General features: G+C 41.5%; 1 protein-coding gene across 3 annotated transcripts in view; it reads left to right on the top strand.

Annotated features, from left to right (window-relative positions):
* Window positions 1-18,627: 18,627 nt before the first annotated feature.
* The window catches only part of TMEM2 (transmembrane protein 2), a 44,559-nt gene continuing 37,906 nt past the window's right edge, over window positions 18,628-25,280 (top strand). For 2 of the 3 annotated variants that reach the window (XM_004949164.5, XM_046905669.1), the window contains exon 1: window positions 19,370-19,429. The gene's annotated coding sequence lies outside the window, so the exon portion shown is untranslated. Of the gene's footprint in view, window positions 18,899-19,369; window positions 19,430-25,280 lie in introns of those variants that run through there. The other variant, XM_015280343.3, reaches the window with a different exon arrangement.

The following is a 25,280-nucleotide window of genomic DNA, read 5'->3' as shown; positions in this document are numbered from 1 at the left end:
GAAAGCCTATGCATTCTTGTTCCCAATTACAGATTTAAAAAAAAAAAAAGTTACATCCCCTCTGTTTGGTGTCTTCATGTAGCAGAGAAGTGATCTAAGGCATGTTCCCTCTTATTGGTGAATTTCAAATTCATTTTACTTGTGGACTTCTTACAGTAGAAAACTGCGTATGTTTACTTTTGTGCTTTTAATTAGATGCTGTGCCACAGGGCTAGCTACTCAGTATCTCGCTTTTGGCTGTTTCAGGTCCTGTAGACATCATTTCTTGGTGTATAATAAGCATTATTAGTGTGAGTAGAGGAAGGGAGAAAGGAAGATAACATTTGAGGACAACAGGAGGAAAATATCCTGCATAAGTAGAAGATCAGTCTTGAAAGTAGGTCTGCAGAGAAGGACCTGAGAGGGGATGGACAAGCTGACCATCACCTGGCAGCAAAAAACAGCGTCCTGGGCTACATTAGGTAGAGACTTGCCAGCATTTCCAGGGAGGTGACCATTTCGTGTCACTTAGCACTGCTGAGACAAGTTGAGCACTTCATTCAGTTTTGGGCTCCTCAGTGCAAGGAAGGTATGAATGTACTGGAGAATGTTTGTATCAAGGGTACAAGGGGACTATCCCTCACAACAGGAGAGGCTGAGAGTTGGAGCTGTTCAGCTTGGAGAGGAAAAAGCTTAGGAGGGTCTTATCTGTATGTATAAATACCTGATGCATGGGAGCAGTGACAATTGTGAGAGGACAACCAAAAAACCATGAAACAGAAATCAATCTGAATGTTTTTTTTACTTTTAACTTTTTGTGGTGAGGTTGGCCAAGCACTGGAACTAATTACCTAAAGAGCTTGTGGAGTTCCTATATTTAGGGATACTTGGCTGAACCCAGCACTGAGCAACCTACTGTAGCTGATCCTGCTCTGAGCATGAGGGTCAGACTAGGTAATCTCAAGAGATCTGTTGCAACATCACTTGTGCTGTGGCTGTGTAAAGTATGGCTTGCAAATCCTTCATGTAGTTGACGCCACATACATTTGTGCCTCATCATCATACACCACTTCATAAATGGAGATTTGAATTACAAGAATTATCATTGCTGCCTCCCACTTCTGATGTTTCAGTTTTCAGCAGCAGTCTGTTTCTTTCCTGCTACAGAAAAATGAAAAAGCTGATACAATTAACGGTTGATAGGCCATTATGGAAACTGGTTCTAAAGCTTGAGATTATTGAGCTCCTTATTATATATCAAAGACAGTATCAGAACTTGTGTTATTAACTTACTTCCACAGGAAAATTGAAAAGCTAAACATTATCTATACAAGTAATCCTGAAAAAAGAAAAGTGCTTGAAAGATGCCTCAAATCTTCTTTCCGGTATTGCTATCATAACTGTTATCACAGACTTTTGTGCTAGGTAAGCAGCTGATGAGCCCAAATAGGGATAGTGCTTTTTAAATCAAATTAGTTAGTTGATCAAATTCGTTAATAACGTTTGGTCTAGTTCATTTGGATAATGTTTCTAACATTCAAATCTAAGTAGTTTGTGTTCTCATTGGTGGAAGGGGAAGGGGGGGAGGAAAAAAAGCTTTTTATGAGCTACTAACTGACTCGGCTTACTTTTCTTAAATAGTCTGGGTAACGTTTGACATTCTGGTCTTCAAAATTAGCGTACAAACTTATTGAGCTGACATAGTATAAAGAATATCATTTGTAGAGAAAGAGTGTTTACCTGTGAAGAAATAATACTGTTTGATGATGATAATACATTTTCCACTGTATTTTTCTTCATTTTTCAGGTAACATCTCTTGCTCTTTCTTTCTGTGAAAGGAAATAGAATTCTAGCTCATTTCAGATAAATTGCCAAAGGAAATGCTTTAAAAACAGGGTAGTGTAAGAATCAGTGTAAAAATGGATTTCCTTGCCAGAGAGAAAGGAGTTGACCTCAAAAAGTATCTCTACCGCATTTTCCCTTGAGGTGTTAGCAAGTTATCTTAACACGATGTATTTCAGAACAATAGGAAGACTCAAAATGGTTTTGCTGCCTAAGAGGAGGCTTTGTGGTTGATATGTCATACTAATGATAATGATTTTTACAGTGCCTCGTTTCCAAATGTTTCTTGCTTATTTAAGGCAAAATAAAATAAAAATCAAGTAAATTCCTTTTTCTTTTTTTTCCTTTTTGATGTAGTGTGTAACTGTATGAGCGTGTTCGTGTGTGAATGAAGTATTGACTTGTTTCTAATTATTGCTTAGTCATTAATCAACAGCTGATTTTTCTCTTTTTCTGTGAGGCTTGTGGGAATGCATATCTTTAATAGTACTTCCATTCTAACCGGCACCTTGTCTGTAGGACTTCGCCGAACAATTGGAATAGTAAGTAAAATAGTAAAGTTAGTAATAACTAACTTTAAAGTATAGTGCATGACTACAAGGTCTAGTGTATTGAAGTATTTTATGAAATATGTAGTTAGCTTCAAAAGTACTGCCTCCAATTTATTTTCATGGAAACTACAGCAGATATAACAAGCACAGTAATGTTTTTTGATAGAGCAACTTCTCAGCTACGATACACTATTTTTCAACACAGTCACCACCATGAGCTATGCATTTTTGCCAACAATGAACGAGTGCCTGCTTGCTGCATTTGTTACAGTCTGCAACAGTGGAGGTGACCCTCTGTCCCTACTGTAGAAATGTACTGCCGCCTGCCTCACTGTGCTCACATTCACTGTTTGGGCACCATAAATGTTTAGCAAGTGTCAATTAATGTCAATGGGTGCCATATTTTCTGCATGGAAGAACGCAGTGACATGCCTTTGCCTCATATGCACTTCCATGTCAGACGCCGTTCTGTCAGACTGCCCCTCTGCCATCTGTTGCATGGCAACAACATGTAACAGGACACTGGTGGGAAGGTTCAACCTCTACTGCCATACCACCAACATCTGCCTCTGATGTCATGGGACAACATTATGAAAGTGGAGGCATTAGTTTTGGGGCATCCACTATAAATGGAAATATCTTTCTGTATATCGGTGTGAGTTCACGGAAGAATCTAGGATAGAAGCGTGCATTATGCATTATGTGCATTAGTTTCAAGGGAGTCAGTCATGAGTATTTATGACAGCCAGGAATTTGATTCTTATTCATAGCAAATGACTTAACAGTCTGCACTTCTCTTCTGTGCTTCTCTTTTATAGTTCATAGGGGTTTGTTTTGGTTTTCCATGTTACATGGTACATAGATCTAATTAAAGAAGCAATTTCAGTTACAATTATGGGAGCTGATCCACCCTGCTGTACTTCCATACAGCACAGATGGCTGCTTCATTTTGTTGTATTGCAGTCGTATGCTGTATACAGACTGCATGTAGAGTGCTAGCATATATATGTATAATGAAACGTTTACATTAAGCAAATGCGTGAATTTTGGTTTTGTTAGTTATTCTGCAATGCTTTGTAATCTTACTCTTCTCTCCTTAAATTTTGTCATACTTACATGTGAGTCAGAACATGCAAGCAAGGCAGCAGCTAATACACAGATGGTGCTTACTTGCAGTAAGTTCACTACAAATATATGATGCCACTGTGAGTCAAATCAGTTGCCTGTCTGTCCCAGAATTCTGTCTCTAACAGTGGTAGTCAGAGATGCTATTTAGGAAGACCATGCAGACCTTCTTAAGTTACTGAACAAGAAATGTTTAAGGGTTCATCCAAACTTATTTGCTTTTAATATTTGCTTATCTTCTGTATGATAATTTGCTTATGCCCTTTTAAAATTCTTGATGCCATTCTGGCACTGGTGGCAATGAATCCAAGAATTTCATTGCTCACTGTAATATAAGTAATTCATGTGTTCAAATCCATTCTTACTAGTTGCAGTGAGTGTTGTTCATTTCTGGTTTGCAGGACTTGGTAAACAACAAATCTGTCACCATTTTGTCCATCTTACTGCCAACAGCTTTCTCTCCATTTTTATTTTATCATCCAAATGATTGTAAATACCCTCTGTTATATCCTGCTTAAGAATTAGTAGGTGGAACTGCACGCAGAAACTGCATTGCTGGAGATATAGACACATGCTTTCAAATTGCTGTAGAGATAAGAGCTGATGTTTATACACTGTAGAATTTAGCTCTTGTGCATTATAGTTCAATACTTTTGTAGGTATATCTTTATTTATTTTAAAGGTTGTTATGGAAAGGAGATGACATTTATGCTGATACAGTTTCTTCAATGCAATCATTCAGTACAAAAATAGTGTGAGAAGGGGTATGTCAGAAAAGGAAGTGGTTAACTTCAAAAGTGCTATGATTTTTAGCACACTGTTTAAAAGCAGAAAAAACAAGTGTCAGCATATATTTTGGGGATGGATTTAAGTGCTCATCTTTAACTTGTTAGTGAAGTTACCTCATATACATACTGTAACATTTTGATGTGATTTCTTTTTCACAAAAATATGTAAGTAGATTCCTACAGTGACCCTTCCTTTTAATTCTAGGAGTTTTTAAGAAAATAGAAGGTAAATCACGTAGTATCTACCTCAATATTTTCTGGCTTACACTTTCTTGTAGATGATGATTTCTTATGGTACTGCACATACTGAAACACAAAAGAATGACTTTTTGAAAATGACAGCAGCAGAGAAGCTGCTAAATAAATAATCTCATACTTGAAGTAGCTGTGACTTTTGATCACTAAGTCGGGTGTTGCCAGACTGCCTGTTTAGGTTCCCACTGTAACAGTGCTGTAATTGAAACAAAGTGCTCTGGCATGTAATCGTCACCTGTTGAGTACAAAAAGTGTCTTTCAGCTTATATTGTCTTTTCCTTTAGCTGCAGCTTACAGACATTTCTCCTGCTGGTTGTTATCTGCTCCCTTTTCTCACCTGTTGTGCCCAGTCTCATTGTCCCTGTGCTGGTCTCCGTGCTCCACAAGCATCCTTCTAGGAATCTCCCAACCTGTTGCCAACTGTGGTTGTGCCAGGGCCCGCATGCTATATTTTGGTGGTGCGCAGAACTGAGGCAGGAAGGGACTTGTTGCAGCACGTGGTCAGCTATTCCTGCTTTCCGACGTTTCTGCCAAGAGAAAGGGTAGCCGGAAGGCTAAAGGAAACAGGACACCACAAAGGCACGTCTCTACTCCTGAGCATTTCTCATCCCTCTTGTCACGGGGAAAGAAAATAACAGGAAAGAGAGGATGTGGAAAATGTAAGGTCCCCCTGGGGAAAAGAAAAAAGGTTAAGGTTGCAGGGTGGAAGGAAGTAGACAAAGGAAATAGACAACAGGAAGGCCCAAAGATGGGTTTGCAGACAAAGTGAAAGGGGCTCTTGGTTAGGTAAAGGAGGACAAAAGGGTTGGATGAGAAAGGAAAAAAGGGAGATGTCAGGAATGAGGAGGTACTATGGCAGAACCAAACAAAATGAAAAAAAAAAAAATTGAAAAAGGGGTGGGTGGAGGAAAGGCAAAAGGACCTAAGAGCTTTTGTCTGTATAAAGTATATTTTTGAAAATTAAACCAGTCCAATTGTGACTAGAGAAAGTATAAGATAGAAAAATGCCAAATACAGTTAGAAACAGAGAAGTAGAAGGAAAATTCAAGAAGGAGGAAAAAAAAGGAGAAAAAGGGGAATGAATTTACTTTGTTTTCCTGATCCCATATTTCATCATGTCGAGAGGGTGGTTTATTCTGATTGAAGTGTTTAATTATGGTGCACCCTATAATTTTATTTGTTGATACCAATACTGTACTATGGATATACCACTGGTCTCCAAGCATTTTGCATTATGCATCCCTATAAGCAAAACTTTTGTGAAGTTACACCCCAGATATGTGTGTTTCTATTAATTCATAGATTACATAAATGCCCTGCTGTACTGAAATATTATGTGTATTATAAAAATATGTAAAAATATAGATATATTTTTTTTAATGGAGGAGGTAAAGGTGATGTAAATTTAAACTTAAATGTACTTAATTTATTATTTTGTACCATTAACAAATCGTTCCTATACCACAGTGGATTATCTTGCATGCACCCCTGTCTCTGATATTTTGGAGACCACTGAGCTAGACGAGTAATTAAATGCCTAAAGCGTAATGATGAGAGCTCTCCAAAGCTATTGTTGACATTTCTGGTGGTGTGGGTGACATCGCAAGACACAGAGCTGTCTTGGCTCCTCATGGCAATGGAATCTGAGTATCTGCAGTCATGCACAGGAACTGATCCCAATATAACTAGTTAGTACAATAGAAAAAAAAAAAGTATGGTCATTCAATCTGGCCAGATCTGAATTTTCTAGATTCTTGTTTTATATTTACTAACCAGAAGGACCAAAAATTACAGTTTTCCAGAAGTAGGCACAAGTCCTACTGAAGTCAGTGGTTTTGAATTTAGAAGGCTCCAGTCCAAATTAGAGAATTTTAATCTATTAAGGATCTTTTGTATTCTTACAAGGTTCTCCAAGCACAATCTGTGAATTAAAATGGGTTTATAAGCCTTTTGAAGTGGACCTGCAATCAAGCTCCGGTTGTGCAGAGCTTTCTTGAGAAGGGTAAATCTGTAAACACTTACCTTCGTTATGTCATCTTAGTGTGTGCTTTCCTGTGGAAATCTATAAAAATTGTTTTCAGGAGGTAACAACTATAGGAAGACAAGCACAAATTTCTGTTTAAAGAATATTTCTTAATTTTTTAAAATAAAATTTACATCTAATCTTCACTGATGATTATTTTCTTATGCCTAGACAGTAATTTCAAGCAGTAATGAAGAGCAATATCAGTAGTAAAACAAAGCATGCTAAAATAGATAAAGGTATTGTTTAGATGAGATTTCAAGTAAAAGCTCTCTGATTTTGTTTATGCCTTCTGCTGACATATACTTGAATTGTTGGATATTAATATTAATTGGCATTAAATATACTAAGGTGAAGAATCTTTATTACAACAGTCTAGCTGATAAGAGTTCAATAGAAGGGTTCTGGCTTTGAATTCTGTAGGAATATAGAAAGTCTATCAATGCCAACAGGAAGACTGGAAAATTACTCTTTTTAGATAGGTCTATACTGAAGTTTCAATACATAATCACTGTTGTTTGGATTTTGTTGTTGTTATTTTTGTTTTCCTGACTTGCTTGTCATTTTATGTGTTTTTATGAAAGAGTTTGTCAACAGCCATTAATTACTTAAACACTAAAGCTGGTAGAACCCAGAAGATGTGTTTAACCTTCCTGAGCTTGACCCTTCTGCTGAAAATATGGACTAAGATTGTAACAGTTAGAAAACAGGCATGGGTTTGCATAGTACTGGCTTCAGTATGCTTCCTCATAATGGCATCAGGCAATTCCTCAATGCTTTTTTTCAAACTCATTTCATAAACACGAATCCATCATTCTTTTCAACGTCTGGAGAAGTAGTTGAGGTTGACTCAAAGATAAAATTATCTGTATCCTGTTAGTTATCTGCTACCCTTTAAGTAGTGTTTAATGACTATAGTGTTTGTGAGAGAATACAAGCAGAAAGACAGGAAGACAATACTGCATTGTGAAATAGAAATGATACTATCATTTAGATTTTTTAAAAATATACTTTCTGTAGAGCTGTGCGTAAATAGCGTCTGATTATTTAGTTCCAAATAGAATGCATTCTGTAAAGTTTTATATGAGAGTTGTTTCCCTGAGGATGTTTATGAGTCTTTCCAACAAGGAAGAGCTAGTGAACTCAAGCCCAGCCCAATCCGGTATATTAAAAACATATGTTGAACCATAAAAATTTTCTGAGTTTATCCCTCTCCCTGAAGACCAACAAATACAGTCGTAGTACTTTTGATTTACCTCCTGGATTTTGGGCATTTAAAGGACATTCAAGTTATATTTCTAAGCACCAGCTGGAACACAGGCTAAAAATACTTCTTTTTAAAAAGAAAGAGTGGATTCTGATGCAACTCTAATATTCTAGAGAGAATAGAGATTCTGGAAACATTGAGGCAAACACTGAATTAAACTTCAAGCTGATGGAAGAGGCATGGACTTCAAACCACCAGATACCAAATGCATTTGGGTTTGCATTTCTCCTTGTGTGCTCCTACTTGTGAGACCAATTCTGAATTCTAGGAGTTTCGTGGTGAAGGACAAGGTGCCTGAGGTCATAGCTGTAGGTGCTTTGGGTTACGTGGCAAGGAAGATCACAGCTTTGGCCTTTGTAACTCCAGGAGTACACTGACTTTAAGATATTTATAATCCAGAAAAGGTTTCAGTGGAGGATCAAATATGTTGGTAAGTGTCAACCAGATGTCAAATGTAGCTACCTTATGCTTTAGATTTACCAAGACCATTCTGAGATGCAGTTTTTCCATTGCTAGAATTATCTAAATATTTAGCAGCCATAAGCCATGGGGAGCTTCCTCCTAGCCTACCTTCCAGCTCCTCTGCAAAATCTGGGACTCATCATCTTCTTTTCCAGGGTTATTTTATTATTCAGCCTTGAAACAATAGTGGCCTTCACCCTACAGTACTCAAGTACTTATCTAACTTAATTCCTAACTTAAGAGTAGTCTGAAGAAAAAAAAAAAATAGAACAGGTTTCCTATGAAGTTTCAGATGTTGACAGCTGCATATGAAAAGGTCAGCATTTTATCAATAAAGTAAGGAGAACACATGTAGCTATCTGACTTTCTCACTGGTGAAATATTTGAAAATATGATGAGTGCAATGGACATAATAAATAACAGGTTGGAAGTTAAATTCTTTTAAAGGAAACAGGCAACTTCATTCCCAAGCATACAATTTCAGGTTGCAAGGAGCATTCCCACTTTAGTTTTGGACTGGAATATCCTGAGCAATGATGGCCAGATATCAGCCATATCAACCTTTTTTCCCCTCTCTACTGGAACCAATCAGGTGTAATTACTAATATTTCCCTTTCAGATGTGATTAATGAACTTCAGGATTAGCACTTATGAGACATACAGGAGACGTTCATATCTCATACCTTTTGTTGCACCAGTCAGCAACCTCTGTCATTAAGCTGATACACAGTTCATATTGTGAAATGTAATTGTAGAGCTGCAGGCTTTCCAAGGCAGATATTAAGACAGCCTGAATATATTTCGTAGAATGATAGAATGGCTTAGGTTATGTCTGTGTAATAACTCACAACAAATTGTAAATGCATCAAATAAATCGTGATCCCTGGGAGGGCAGGTTATTGGTAGTGAATTAAATCTTGAATTTTAGAGTCCAAATAGAGGCATACATTTCAAAGACAGAGATCGTTATTACTGAACAGGCTTGTTGTATTTAGCAACATGCCACTGAGAATATTTACTATACAGGACCAGTAGGTCAGATAGGACTGGGTGAATTTCAGTGGCATTCTGAAATGACTGCATACAAAAATATTTCTGTCCATTATCTTATTTTATCTCATTACCTCTCCTTCAGTGTTTTGTTTTGAGGACAATGTTTCTAAACAGAAGGTGATTTATGTACTGTCTGGCTTTCTGTCAGTCTGTGATTTGTATTCATATTTCACTGATCCTGAAGAAGTGTTGTCTCTTCCTGGTTATGTATTATGGATAATACAAATCATGAAGCTCACTGGAGGTAAGCTGTTACCAAAAATGCAAATTAAACTGGGAAAAGCCTTCTGTTCTTTCTTCTTTCAGTTAAAATGAATGCACCTTGATGTGTACCAAAACCAACAAGTTTTAAAAAAAAATGTCTACTTAATCTTTTTTTTTTTAATTTAAAATTAAATGTCATCTATAAAGCTTCTCAACGTTGTTCTTCCTATTGTTTTATTTTTATGACTTTTATACTCAATTATGCCAGAAAGATGAAGTTACTAAGTAATGCACGTGTAGGATTTAGGGTTTTTTTGTGTCCTGAAAGGGACATGAGTTGAAACAGTAATGTCGAAGTGTTAGCCGTTAGGTAAGTTAGATGAACTAATGTAACAAACTTCCTGATAATCTCTGTAGTTGTGGAATAAGCAATCCTTTCTGCATAGGAAGACAACTGACTTTAAAGCATCCATAGCTTTGCAGTATTTCATTCTTTACCTTCTTCTGTTGGCAGGCCTGTTGATCTCTGAGGGTTTAAGTTCCAGTCAGGAAGTTTTTCAAGGAGAGGACTCAAGTTTTAGCCAGACTCAAACAGCTTTTTGCTCTCGCCAAAGCTGCTGTGATGAAGGCCACATCCTTTTCTGAATGTTTAAGTAATTCTCTTCATACACATAAATGTGTTTACCAAGCATTTACACGTTTGTTTCTTTTCTTGACTCTTTTGTTCTTCATTCTTTAGGATTTGAGCACGGCTCTGGTTCACATCCGCTAGGAAGGTTAGTCCGAAGTCTGCATGAAACCATCCCCGTGACAGAGGCCAACACAAAGCTGGTAAGTTTTTTAGGTCTCCCCAGAGCGTTAACCTGAATCCACGAAAAGGTCTAATCATTGTATTTTCTCAGCTCAGAGTGAGGCTCCCAGTCTGTGCTGCCTTATATTTTGAAAGGAAGGTAAATGTATGCCAGGAAACACCATGTGTAGTGAAAAACATTGGGGGAACTGATCCTGTAGTCTATATGAAGAAAGCAGGACTTCTGCTCAGTGTCAGTTGCTGCATAGTCATTACTTCAGACTGCTTAAAGGTTTGGTCGTGTGGAGTGTTCTTGGTTGGTTTGCTGGTTTCGTGGCATTGTGTTTTTGTTTTGTTTTGATAGAACCAACTGTAACGTTCTTTTCCCAGAGCTTAAGTTATGACTACCTTTTTATGTCCTTTCAGCCCCTTGCCTAATTCTGATGTGAAGAAAATTGCTTTGTCAGATTCACACTTTTATTGTTTTCTCAGCCTGAAGTTCCAGTTGAGAAGTCATTGTATAAATCTTTACACTCTGAGTCTGAGATGCCTTGAATATTGATGTGTATGTTCCTGGCTGCAGTTGTTTTTGTTTGTTTTGGGGTTTATTATTATTATTTCCTTTGGTCCTCCTGCTCCATGCAGCTTGCTCCTCAGGATTTTGTGGAGGTAAAACTTAACTATAAAATGTTGGTATCAGTCCAACACGTTCATCTGATTTGCTTAGTAAAATAATTCCACAGCAGTGAAGAAGCCCTGGAGGAAGGGAGTGGGACCAAAAAGCAAGAAAGAAACAATAGGTTGGTAGCAAAAAAAAAAAAAAAAAAAAAAAAAAGTAAAGTAAAATCTTGAAGGAAAATTAAGATCACCAGAAGAGAACTTTCCAGATTTAGTGTTGTCTAGCCTTCTGTGTGCAAAGAATGGCAAGCTTAGACTGAGAACTGAGTCTTCCCTTGAGCATGTTACATACTCTATTAGGTATTCCTCATGGACACATTCAATTGTTTATCTTAACGTAAAATGATAGCATTTGAGGAAAAAAAAAAGAGAAAAGTGATGTTCTATTTTCTTGAAAGAGCTTGTGTGCTGTGAAGCTCAAGCTTTTTCATTATTCCTGTATGTGAAGCTTTTCAAGAATGTATGTTTCTCCGCATCTGACTTATTGAAGTTCTCCAGAGAATGAGTTTCTAAGCAAACTCAGTTTTCCCCTTCTGCACTCGCAAACTGTGTTGAAAAGCATTTCAGAAAGTTAGGTGGCACTGGTAAGGTTTGAGCCTCTGTAATGCCCAAAGTTGTCCAAAGTGTATGTTGTTGAGTTGGACTACATGGTCTTAGAGGTCTTTTCCAACCTATGTAATTCTGTGATCATAGGAAAGAAAATGTGATCATGAAACAGCATAGCTCTCCAGCTGACACTGACAGCCTACACTGAGTTACCAAAAGAAGCAGGTTGACTGCTTGTTTCTTTGCAGCTGCAAAATAAAACCAAGGCGTAAATTAACTGGCTTAATTTCATACCTGATTCAGAATGGGAATTTACAACTAATCTGAAGGACAGTTGCCTCATAAATCTTACCTGTTTTGGTGACATGAGGTACTTAGCTGTTGTTGAGAAGTCTTAAGGAAAGTTTAAGGGCACAGCTGGGGGCTCTGTAAGGTTAATGTTCAGGAGTATGGTCCTGACACCACAATGAATGACATCAGGCAAGTATCAACACAACATTCAGCAGTGACCAAAAAAGCAAGAAGACTTCAGAGTTGATTTAGGGAGAAGGAATTAAAAAATGAGATTTGTTTATTCAAGATGCCCATATTCTGGAGCCTTCTGCAACTCTGGTCTTATAATCATTAAAAAAAAAAAATAGCAAACTGGCAAAAAGATGATAAAGCACAGTAAGGATGATGAGATATTAAACAGCTTCTGAGTAAGGAATGAGGAAACATATTCTATTTATATATTTAGACTGGGAAAGAGATGAGTATGAGAAAACTTGTAGTGGTATGGAAAAGGGATGTCTGTTTCTTTCAGTGTAAGAACTATGCAGTATAAAATGCAGTGAGTAGGTGGGAGCTCCAAATGCAGCAAGAAATGTACTCATGAGAAGCAGTTATGTTACAAGACATCATGAATGGTAGCAACTTACATGAATTCAGAAGACAAGAGGTTCCTTTAATGGTTGGAAAATGGAAGTGTGCCACTGGTGGGGGAGTAGACAACCCCAGAGGTTGCGGAAAGTAGACAAGGAAAGGTTCAGGTACATTTAGTTAGCTCTTTCTTGTGCTCTTGTCATCTCTCTTCATCAGCTATTGCTGGAAACATGCTGCAGTGCTAGATGGACCTTTGTGCTGGTACAGGGTATCCTCCTTTATTATATGTTTATGTATTTTTTTTTTTTAAAGAAACACCCATGGAGTCATGAATGGTCATTAATTTCAACTCAGAGTCTTGTTTTAGGAGCTGACTTTTTAAAGTGTTATGTTCTGGGAGATTACTGAGTATCTCAATTTGAATTCTCCATTGTTTGAAGTGACATATGTTCTGCAGTATGGCACATGCACTTCAGAGAATCAAAGGATTCATTTCTGATGGACAAACACTTTTTGTTTTTACACTTGGCTGTCATTCATGGGACACTTTAATTCCTGTTTTTGTAAAAAAAAAAAAAAAAAGAAAGAAAAAAGGTCACGATGATCTCTTACGCAGCGAACCCAACAGATAACTTTTCCTGTAACACTGATTAGCCATTGTATTTGTTCTCTCCCAAAAGGAAAAGGGCTCAGTCAGCCATTTGGTGACACACTGTATTGACAGAAAACTGAACATTTACTGGAAACTAAACCCTCCAGTTTTACGTATGATTGCTGATACAGTACAAGGTAAGCAGAATTCTACAGTATTACTAAAAATTTATGTCTCTCTTCACACTCTATTAGATATCATTTTTAAAAAAGAGTGTAATTTTGAGTACTGTGGTCTGAATGCTTATTGGAGTTGAGAGCCCAAAGCTGTGCACAGAGGCTTGCAATAGCAGATTATCTTGTCTTGCATTGCATCATGCAAAGCCCTGCTTTAAACATCAGTTTGGCGCCAGGGAAGCGTACCTTCCCTCAGCATCCTACGGTTGCAATATACCTGTTTATTCGAAGATATAAAAATTATTCTTACCTGCATGTATTTCTTCTTGCAGGATGTGGGTTACCTTCGAATACAGTTTTCAGAACTTGTTATGTTTGGTATGCTTGGTTTAGGGAACTTTCTGGAAGTATTACAGCTTTTTCTTTTTCTTTTTCCACAAGTATTTATTAATGCTTTTTAGTTATATGATGTACCGGAGCATTTCTGCTTGTGAAAATATTTGTACCGTGCCATTAATCAGATATGTAATAATTAACAGTAGAAATAAACCACTTAAAATGCAACTCTTAATGGTGAAAGCCAGACTCCGTCTTTCTCCCAGAGTGAAACAGATATTTCTTTTTTCATGTGTCTACTTTGCTTATATATTTCTGCCAATGAGAGTGAACATCTGTGGTTTAAGCTCTGCTCTTCCTCTTATAAATTTCACAGTATGTTAACCAAACTCATTCTCTATTTAGTAAAAATTAAAACCAAAAATTTCAGGACATAAATTTATGGCATATAAATATATGCATAATTCTGCATGCAATTTGCAATAAAGCGATAATGTTAGACACGTGAGATGAAACACAGTCACAGATACGTCAAGCAGTTTCACTGAAGCCTGATCAGCAGTTCATAGGAAATTATGCATTTAACAATTTTTAGTCTTCCTCATGTATCATGAAATGTCTCTTAAGAACTCATAATCCATACTTTGTAAAAAAGAATTATAAGTTATGTAAAAGTCTGCAGCATACAACTTTTGGCATTAGAGCAGAGCACTCAAGACACGACTCTTCTGGGACTGACTGGACTAGTAGTTTGCTTCCATTTCTGGGCCAAACCAGCAAGTAGGAGCAAATGGCCCTTAGGGTTGAGTACCTACTAGCTCATTTAATAATCAGTTTTCATCAATGTTCTGTTAAATGCAAGCTAGATTTACTATTGTAAATTTGTAAGCCAAATTTACTATTGTCATTTTTTATTAATTTTGTCATATGTATCAACTCAATTCAAATCCAATAAATACTGAAGTGACTTGAAGGTGCGCACCTTCAAAAGAAAGTCTTGTCAAGGAAAATGTTTTTAATACAGAAGGCAGTCAGACTACGTGTCTTGAGTCATGCTGATCAAAAATATAAACACATTTTTTGGGGGGAAAAGTGTTATCTTTATTTCTTAATTTGACACTACGCAGTGTATAGATCTGCTTGGGAAGGAATTGCAACTTCCACTGACATTATATTAAAAATAAATGCAACATGAATTTGATGCATTTTGTCTTTCAACAAACTGTACATTAGGAGAAATTTAGAAGGCAAAATGCAGCCACATCTTCCACATCTTCTTCCATGCCAGTCTCGCCATTACAAATGTTAGTTAGCCTGTTCTCATTTGTTATCCATGTGTCTTCACAATTTCTTTGAAAATCCCAGGCTGTGAATCCTTCTTTCAACCTGCAGTGCAGTCTATGGCCCCTTCACTAACAGGAACTTTGAAATGGATTTACTGGTTCCCTGTTAGTGCCTGGGTAACGGACATCAGTTTTTCTTGTTGGTTTAAATTGGTTTATAATCTCTTCTAGAATCTTGAAATTCCAATGTATTTCTCCACTGTAAAATCGTTGGTAACAGCTGAAGTGAAGCAGCAGTAAAAGGGGTAGGATTTAGATTAGATATTGGTGGAAAATTTTCACTGAAAGGGTAACGAGGCCCTGGCACAGGCTGCCCAGAGAAGCTGTGGCTACCCCATTCCTGGAGGCGTTGAAGGCCATATTGGATGGGCTCTCAGCAGCCTGAGCTGGTGCCTGATTTAGTGGGAGGCAGCCTTGCCTGTGGCAGGGGTTTGGACTGATACTTGAGGTTCTTTCCAACCCAAGCCATTCTATGATTCTGATAGAACTCAGTGATGGATGTATTGAGATCAACCAACCTTCAGGGAGGTTGGTGAAATCCTTGGAGCCTCCTTGAGCCCATCTCCTGTCAGACCCACTGCTGTGGAGGAGAGTCACTGACACTGAGAAATACGAATTTGTGTAAGATAGGTAAGGACTAAACCCAGACTTCTGAGTGAAAGTATGCCACGTGGTACTAGTGTTTGTTGTCTGTTTTTAATGTTATTAATTTCAGTAATAATAAGTGAAACTTCTACTGAGTTTCTTCACAGTTTTTCATAGACCTGCAAAAAAACTCACAAATTGTGTATTACCGAATCACAGAATTGTAGGGGCTGGAAGGGACCTCTGGGGATCGTCAAGTCCAACCCCCTGCTAAAGCAGGTTCCCTACAGCAGGTCTCATCCAGATGAGTCTTAAATATCTCCAGAGAAGGAGACTCCACAACATCTCTGGGCAGCCTGTTCCAGTGTTCTGTCACTCTGACAGTAAAGATGCTCTTCCTTGTGTTAGCATGGCACTTACTGTGTTCCAGGTTGTGGCAATTGCCCCTTGTTCTGCCACTAGGCACTGCTGGAAGGAGCCTGGCCCCATCTACTTGTCTCCTGCACTTTGGATATTTATAAGCATTGATCCCATCTCAGATTTCTCCAGGCTGAACAGTCCCAGGCCTCTCAGCCCTTCCTCATTCCGGAGATCCTCCAGACCCCTCAGCATCTTTGTGGCCCTCTGCTGGACTCTCTGTAGGAGATTAATGTCTTTTTTGAACTGAGAAGCCCAGAACTGGACACAGTACTCCAGATGTGGCTCACCAGGGCAGAGTAGAGGGGGAGGATCACCTTTGTTTTAACATGCAGGCGTAGTCCTTCAATGGGCAGGGGAAGATTGAGGTGGAAAGTCAGAGGGGAATGTAAAACATTATAACATGAGAAACAGCAACAAAACTATTCCCCGCTGAAAGCCAGTAACAAATTATCCAAGCATTCCTCCAGCATGCAGCTTAAACTCTTTTGTCTTCTTTTTTTAAACTGTCGTTGTGTTTTGTTAACTATTAGCTTGGCAGCCTTTGCATTACTTCAGAAATTTCACTTCTTGTTGTCACCTGGTATGTTAAACTCCCAGAGAGGTAATTAAAAATGCATGTGTTTAGTATGATAATTGAAAACACAGCCACTGTATGGAAAAGGTATTACCACAGAGTACCCGGGATGTACACCAGGAAGGCTTAAACAAGGAGAGAAGGATGTGCATTCCCTCTCCTGCCTGCAGTACACCAACAGCAACATTTCTGAGTCACGGGGATCCAGGTGGGAATGCAGAGATAGGACATGACTTCAAGCAGTAACTGAGTACATTCCCTCAGCCTGCTGGAATTTCTTCTTGCTTAGAAAGACAAAAGGTGGTGTTTATCTTTCTTCCTTTCTTTGAAATCATTAGACCATAGTCACCTTATTGATGGCCTCTTCCAAGTCTGTCTTTTGCTATTGTTAAGCTTTGAGTTACACATTTGACACAAGGATTTGTCTGTTTACACCCAAAGCAGATGAGGAATGAGGTCACACTAGATGCAGGTGTAGTGCTTCACTGCTTCACTTGGCTTTGATGCGGAGATTCACAGTGCTCAGGTAACCTCAAAGCCCACTCTTTCATATACTTCAGACACAGGTATTGTTACAGCCACTGAAACCACCACTTTTACAAACTGTGGTTGTTGGGTGGCAAGGTCATCCCGCAAGATCTGCTGTAAAAACAGAGTTTCTCTTATACTTGCCTAAGATTAACTGGATATGCGTGTAATGCTTCGTACAATACACTGAGCTCCAGGCTACTGTATGTGCATAGAAGTGTTTCTACCTTGCACCCCCATGTAGGATGTAACAAGAAACACCCACCCAGATGTGACTGAAAGGAGATCTCTGCACACTCAGAGCTGTGAATTTTGGTGACTAGTCGGTGTGTCCAAGTTTTCTATACAAGCATACAGCCCATAAATGTCTCCTTCTGGTTTTGGACTCATAGCTTCCCAATGGATAAGTACTGCTCAGTGTTAGTGAAAAACAAAAGCATTGTTTAAATATATATATATATATATCAGGGGAGAAGAAACTAACATTCTGGGAGCAGAAACCATATCCACCTGGCAATGTCCTCTTCATATACTTTCTATTTATTCATTTATTTATTTATTTTGGTGGAAGTACTGCATTAAGTGAAAACGATTTCTTAACGGAGACAAAAGGCTTAGCACTGAATATGTCCTGGGATTTCCACAAATCAAATCGCAGGAACATTTTGTTTCAACTGGCATTCCCACAGGATAATTCAGCATTATTTTATTATACCTTCATTATATGAAGAAGGATAACTGGCGGAGTGTTAATTACTGAGCACATGCACTGGCAAGCATAGCTCTGTGTGCGCGTATAAAATGGATACCCAGGGCAGTGCTGATTTGTTTGCCTTAAGCGAGGCATTTGCTTTGCACCTGAAATGTTTGAATTTCACGTTAAGCAAAGATTAACCACCTCCACTTTCACTTGTTCTTCAAACTTAACGTCCTTGGCAAACGTGCACCTTCCGTTTGCTCGCGCCTTTGTCGGGACGAAGCGACGATTTACGCGTTGAAAGAATCGTGCTCCGGGGCATTTAAAAAAAAAAAAATGACAGCAGGAGACAAAGGCGCGATCAAAACGAGACGAAAACGCCTTTATTCATCCACCTGCGGGCTTCCTTCGCGGTGGCTCCGTGCGAAGGACGAGTCTGGAGCCGTGCCGGCCCGCGCCGTGCCTGCGGGCTGCGGGTTCCGGGCCGCCTCCGAGGTCCGGAGCGGTCGGAGCTGCCGCGGTGCGCGGTTCGGTCGCTAGATGTCTCCGCACGCTGCAAGCAGCGCGGACAGGATGTGCTTGCCGTAAACAAAGAGGAAATCGCTAGAACTGAAGTTCTAGCGCGGCGCAGAAATTGCAGGAGTGTAAATGAGTTATCACTCGGTTTCCAGCCGTCTGGAATTTTCCAAAGGAAATAATTAAGTTGGAAAATGTTGGTTGTGTTTCCCGAATCCTTTCGTTCAAAGCACTTAGAATTTGATCGGGGCTTTGCTTTTTGTTGTTTTTTTTTTCTTTTTCTCTTTTTTTTCCCCCCCTTCCCTTCCCATTTTTTTTTTCTTTTCTTTTTCCTTTCTGATCTGTAGTGAGTTTGGCCCAACCTCAGTGCGCTGGAAGCGGTGGGAGGTCCCAGACTTAAGAGAGGTCCGTTGTCAGATCCACATCAAAGCCGACAACCTGGGCGGCTGAGCTCCCGGAGCTCCGCGCTCCTCCCGTCGCCTGCCTGCTGCCTCAACCATCGTGATGCTCTTTGGTGTTGAACAGCTGCAGGCACCGGTTCCTTGAAATCAGTATTTTATTTTATTATTTTATTTTACATTTTCTTTGTTTGACTAAAGTCCAAACCAGATTTGGAAAGACAGAAAGAAATTCCCAGAAACCAGAATCACATTTTCCAGCCAGCTCTTTTCCCGGACCAGGCGCTGCCCGGTCTCCGATTCCTGTAAGTAACTTTGTTCTCTTTAAGCGCAGTATCGATACCGGCTTCCACTTTCCTCCCGGGCCGGGGGAGGGCCAGAATCCCGCGGGACCCTGCCGCTCCCCCAGCAGCACCTCCGCGCTCCCTCCGCTTTTCCCTGCGCCCCAGCGCACGGCGCGCTGTTGCCGCAGCCGGGGCTCGTAGGGTGGCTCCGCGCGCAGCCCCGCGCCGGGCGGCTCGGAGGGGGCCGGGCCGGCGGCGCGGAGCGGGTGGGGAGAGGGGCGGGCGGGCGCCGCCGCTCCTCCCCCGGCGCGGGGGCGGGGGAGGAGGTCCGGCGGTGGCGGGGCGCAGCCGCCTCCTTTGGGGCCGGGGATCGCTGCCCCGGCGAGGTGGCGGGGCGGGGGGAGGGTGGCCACGGCCGCCGCCAATTGCGTAAGGCCGGGAGCCGGGGCGGGAGCCGCGGGGGGAGGCGAGCAGCCGGAGCCGCCCGCCCGCGGTGTCCGGGGCGGGGAGCGCCATGCCGCCGCCCTGAGCGCGCCGCCGCGCCGGGCCCAGGTGAGCGAGTGCGTGCGCGGCGCCGGGGCTGAGGCGGAGGGAGCCGCCGGCGGGCGGGACGGGGCCGGCGGGCGCGGGGAGGCGCGGGGAGCGGGGCAGGGCCGGCTGCCGCCCGCCGCCCGCCCGCACCGGCCTCTTTTGTTCGCGGGAGCGGCGGCGCGGAGAGGGGGGAAGGGGAGGGAGCGGCAGGGTCCCGTGTTGGAGGCCGGCGTTGGGCGCACGCTCGGTGCCGCCGGGCCGGCAGGTGTGGGCGATGCACCCCGCGGTCCGGCGGCAGGTGTTGCCCCGCGCCCGGCGCTGCCCTCCGAGCGCTCCTCCGCGGGTTCACCCCGGGCAGCGGGGCGTCCCGCAGGGCAACGTTAGCAGTGCCGACTGCTCGGCGTCCCCGAGCGTCTGGGTTGCTATGGGCTGCCTTTCCTGCTCGTGATAACCCAGACGTGTTTTCCTTGCCCAGAGGCTCGCGAAAAGCTGTGGGAGTTGTTTTTCTCAGCCCTTCTGCAGGGCGTGCGGCGCCAGACGTGCTCCGTTCACGCTCGGGGCGCGTGCTGAAGGTGCTATCCTTGTTTGTTTCTTAAAGGTGAACTGGGGGCACGGATTCCTTAAAACCAGAGAGATTACGCGTTCCCCTGTAGTTACAAAGATGAAACCATACCGGAGGCTTTACAAAGATAACGCAAGGAGGAGGATAAAGCAGTTCTAGGATAGCGTCAGTCAGGCTTTGATGCAGCACAGGAGATCTGCAGGAGCACGTCTGCCTGCATTACTGGTGCTGAATGGCCCATGGGCAGCGGTGGGGTGGAGGAGAGGTGAGGACCATCTTTGTTCTTGCAGAGCGTGCAGCTCGCGGAGGTGCTTTGTCTGCAGGGATCCTGCGCACCGCCTCTGGCAGTGTGAAATCTGCCGGGTCGGGTGCGCCGGGCTCAGTGCTGCCGGCTCTCGTGGCTCTGTTCCAGCACCCAGCAGAGCACGTGTCCTGGGCCTGGTCTGGGCAAAGCATCATGAAGGGTATGTTTTATATAAAAACCGCAGGCAATAGCCCCGGTTATGAGTGGAATCCGGGCAGGGAAGAAGAAAAAAAAAAAAAAAAAAAAAAGGAAAAAAAAGAAAAACTTAGAGAGGAGAAGGAAGAAACAAACAAACAAGAAAATAAGAAAGAAAAGGAAAAGGAGGACTGACAATCTCAGTTTCATCAAGGATCCACAGCACAGCGTCTTTTTAATGTTACATGTGTTGAGCACTGTTAGAAACGTGGGTAGGTTTTTTATTATTATTATTAATTTTGGTGGTAGACTGTAGGTTTGCTTTAATTACTTTAAGCCCACCGTATGTTGTGGGGTTGGTGGGGGCTAAGAACTGACCGCAGCATGGGGAAAACAGCAGTGCTGCTCTGTCTGGGCCTGTGAGATTCTCTGAAGGCTGTGAGTGTCGTGGGACAGGATCAGGTACCTTTCGGTGACACAGATTGCACTTCTTCCGAGCTGACGAAGCAGGTCATGGGGCAGGGGAACGGAAAGGTTGTTTTTCCTGTAAGGCATGGTAATAAAAATAGGTACAGCGTGATAAGATCCGCTCATCCTGGGAGCAAACAAACCATGGGGCTTATGCGCTCTATAGCCTGAAGCTCTGAAAATCCCGTGTGTGAGATGTATGTGAATAGCTTGTACGTGAAAAAGGAATTCTGTGTTCCTGCTTTGGTGAGTGATGGTAGGGAGCACTGGGGCAGATGCTTCTCAGTCCAGGTTAAATGCCCAATCACCGCATTCTGATAATTAAAGAGGCGCATAGTTGCCCGTGCGCTGTAGGCAAATGAGACTAGATACATTCTTCAGTTGCAGAGGAATATAGTGAAGTAACTTACTGATTTGGTTTTAATGCCAAACATAGCTGTTACCTTGCTTTGCCATGCACTACAGGAAGGTACTCAAAAGCATTTTTCACACGTTGCTGTTGTGCGTTTTGCAGTCAGTTCTACTTGTTGCTGTTGGACCTTCACTCACAGAAAACAAGCGCAGCTCTACAGCTTGTTTTTCCTTTTGGTAAGGGAAGGAGAATGGATGCTGGGACTGCTCAGGCCTCGGTGATGCCCATCCCACCTGTAACCGAGAGGAACTGATGCTGCAGAGTGCTGGCTCTGAGCTGCAGCACTGCTTCGTTCTCCCACGGCCACCTGCAGCTGGGGCTACGCAGGGTGCATCCTCCCTTGCTCTGGGCCAGGGGAGCTCTGCATCCTTCATCCCCAGGGGGCTGCTCCCACCACCTTGCCTGCTTCTGTTCAGGACTGGAAAAACTGCTGACAGCAGTCAGTGGGAGGGTTACTATGTGGTGGGTCCCTCTGTGTGTTCAGAAACTATGTTGGGAGCACAGTCGTACCAACAGAGTTTGCTCTTTGCATTAGTGAGGCAGCTTTGTAAAGTCACCCAAAGTATACATTAAAAAAAGATTAAAATCTATAACTTAGGAAGTACAGTTCTGATTTGGAATCAAGTCGCAATTAGACTTGATCCACTTCAAGCTTCTTTTTAATCAAAAGGATTTCACTGCTGATGTAGTGAGGACATTTTTGGCAAGACAAATGGGAATGAACTGTTTGTAGATGTAGATTCAGAAATCCACAGAAGTATTTTCTTGGGGAAAGGAATTGGAGGGGGGGAACAGCAAACCTAGAAGAAAGATATGAGGGAGAGAAGTGATATAGTGATATTCCCTTGCCAGTAAGGAAAGGAAATGCTCAAGACGTTAGAGAATGTGTGCTTTAAGACATGTATCTGATGTTCTTCCTTTGCTGTGAAGTAGGTTGACAAAAAGGAGTGTACTGGTAGCTCTGCTATCTTTTTTGGCACTGTGGGCTAAAAAACATAGCGCAATCATGCAGAATGCCTGTCTTCACCTGGCAGGATGTTGCAAGGTTTGGCTGTTGGATGCAAAGTACTTGGAGTTCCCTGGAAAGGAATTTACCACAGTAATCTGAAATATGAATGCAGCCACCAGCTCAGCAGAGCACATTCTTGGTAATGGATTAAAGTCTTTGTTTTGTTTTTTTGAAAACTTGCTTCTCCTTTGATGCATCCCATACGCTGTTTGTGATTCTTACAGCTGGGAAATGATGGGAAAAGGTTTTCTTTTCTGAAATTGTCTCTTGCAAGAGTTTTAAGTCAAGTAATTTAATTTACTGTGCACTGTTCGCCAGGCTCTCAGCTTGAGTGTTTTTATGACTCCTGTGGATACCTTACATCTGTGTAGAAAGCTGGCATCCAGACATGCAGCCAGGTTACTTCACATTATCCTGGCTGTACAAACTCTTTTCAGCATGCACTTGGAGCACGACTGCTGCTTCCAAAGCCACATGTGTATCTGGTGTTTGCCCTGCCCTTCTGCTGAAGGCCCCCATTCCTGCAGCAAAACGGAATGCTTCCCATGCTTCATCCACCGTATGCCAATCTGGCGCATTAATTTAAGCCATCAGGCAGAGATACATATTTTGTGCTCACAGTGTCATCAGTTACAGTGGCCGATCTGAAGGTTTTTGCTTTTCTAGAGAGAAGTGACTTTGGTAACGGATGAGAACAAAGTGGTTAAGTAAGATTTTAAAATGTAGAAGAATAGTGCTGTCATGGCAGACTAATGTCCATCCAGACGATTACCTGATGTCTGACAGTGATGAGTAATAGATGCTACAGCTCGCAGCTGGAGAACTTCCTTAGCTCTTTGTGCAGCAGTCCTTGACTGGCTTCTCATTTGTGACCCCACTGCTTTTTGAACCTGTATAAATTCTTAAAATCCCAAACTTGCAATACAGAGTCATGTTCAGAGACCTCTTCTAACTCCCCCCCTCCCCCCTTTCTTTTTCCCATTTAGAAGAGAGTCATTTGTATTCTCTGGGCTACTCCTGACTGTGTGGACCTCTGTCATATATCCTCTTAGTCATCAATTTACAGGACGAAGAATCCTTTGGGGGATCAAATAGCCTAGAGGTGCTGATGTCAGAGCTGTTTGCTCAGTGGATGTGATTTGGAGCCCTTAGCTTAATCATCTTTTAATGCAAACTCCTTGGCTCATAGAAATGCAAGGCAGCTCTGAAAGAATGTGAGTGTGCAGCTACAGTAATTCAGCTGTGGGGTGGCGACTTCTCAGCCAGCATTGTTTCCTTTGTCGCTGATGGACGGCTAAAAAAATTGCAGAGAAAATTCTTCAAGTAAGCAGAACGAGGGATGGCATATAACATGCTGAAATTTGAGTTTGGGGGAAAAAAAAACCAAACACAGAGAGCTTTAGCAGAGAGAGAAAGCATCATGAGGAGAAAGAAAGAAATGCATATACAGTTACGGCACGCTGTGCTACTGATTAGTGCTATAGATGGAATTTAAATATGAAAGGCCATTGATTATTAAGTGCTTCTAGCAATGCACTCAGGAGTTTCCTGGAGCATGTGTGTTTATGTCTACTGACCAAAGCTGAATGTGGGGATCAGACCTTCCTCACTCCACTTTATATTTTGTACTGTCATACTTGTTCATATGTGTTTATTGGTTCTTAAGGATTTTTCAGTCAGAATGCTTGACAAGAAGGAATTAGATATCCAGTCTTGCCGTCCTCCTCTGGCATGGCAGAAATCAATTTCATCAGCCATTTAGTGGTTAGCTCCAGAGCTGGAATTTGCTCCTCTGAAGTGTATTACAGAGATTTATCTTTTTCCGATGTCTTAAGATGTAGTAGTTTTCAGTGATGTTTGTTCTTCCAGAGACTGTGAATATCTGTAAATACAGCTTCTTCTTATCATTAACACAAAAAGTAGTTATTTTGCTTTGTTTTTTCTTTTCTTCCGCTATCATCCTCTTCAGGTTCCCTAAGGTGAACTTTCACATGGATGCTGTTGACTTGAGCAGACATATTTATTTGCTTAGAAGTAGGCTTGTGCTGGGATTTGTTGCTGAGTTGAGGGAGACCAAAGCATTCTGTAAACGAAGCCTCACAACGTCCCTGTGAAGCCAAGGACCATTTTTTTTCTCATGTTACAGACTAAGGGCCCAAATGAGCTGTGACTCGCACGGCAAGCTAATGACAGATGCGTGATTAAAATGCAAGTCTCCACTTCTGATACCATATGCTAATTATTTAAGCTTTCCTTTCTGGAAATGAGGAACGTGGCAGAAATTATTCCCTTCGTGTTGTCTCCCGTAGCAGGCGTGCAGTATTTCCACTGCACTGTGTAGGATCTACTGTAATTGCAGCATTGGTAGATTCAGAGGGATACAAAGGGGGAAAGAAGAAGAAAAAAAAAAGGTTTCTGAAGGATTTCTTCCAGCCAAACATTCTATTGTTTAAACAATAAATGGAAAACAGAATAGAATTCCCCAATCTGCAAATGATTTATAAAGATTAAGCATGTCAAGCAGAAACAAAGAAAACAAAATTGAAGTCACTGTAAGCATTAGACATTGTTTCAGATGCATGGACCGCAGTGGCTTCTGGCTTTTGTTTCTTTGGCTCAGTGAGATGTAACTTCTAAGGATGTTATAAATGTATTAGAGCAAACTAAAAATAGATGCCAATAATCTTGGCATCAGATAGGAACAGGTGAGTGTTTGCAGGACATTGTTTAGTGTGCAGGCACTGGAGAAGACAAACATGTCCCTGCAGTCTCAAAACTGTGAAAATCCCTTAAGTTTGTACATGGGCTTTCTGAAAAGTTGTGCATTTCATCTCCTGTGTCATATGCTTTCCTGGCAGCTATGTACATGAAACCAAGTGACTCTTACGGAGCTCATTCACGCAAGCTGTGGAAAAAAGACAAAAGCATGCCCAATTATCATTGGAGAAGAGAAACACTTCTCTTGTAGAGAAAGAGGAAGGG

Source organism: Gallus gallus, chromosome Z, assembly GCF_016699485.2.
Source record: "Gallus gallus isolate bGalGal1 chromosome Z, bGalGal1.mat.broiler.GRCg7b, whole genome shotgun sequence".
NCBI classification, from domain to species: domain Eukaryota; kingdom Metazoa; phylum Chordata; class Aves; order Galliformes; family Phasianidae; genus Gallus; species Gallus gallus.
This window is presented reverse-complemented; position numbering and strand designations above follow the sequence as displayed.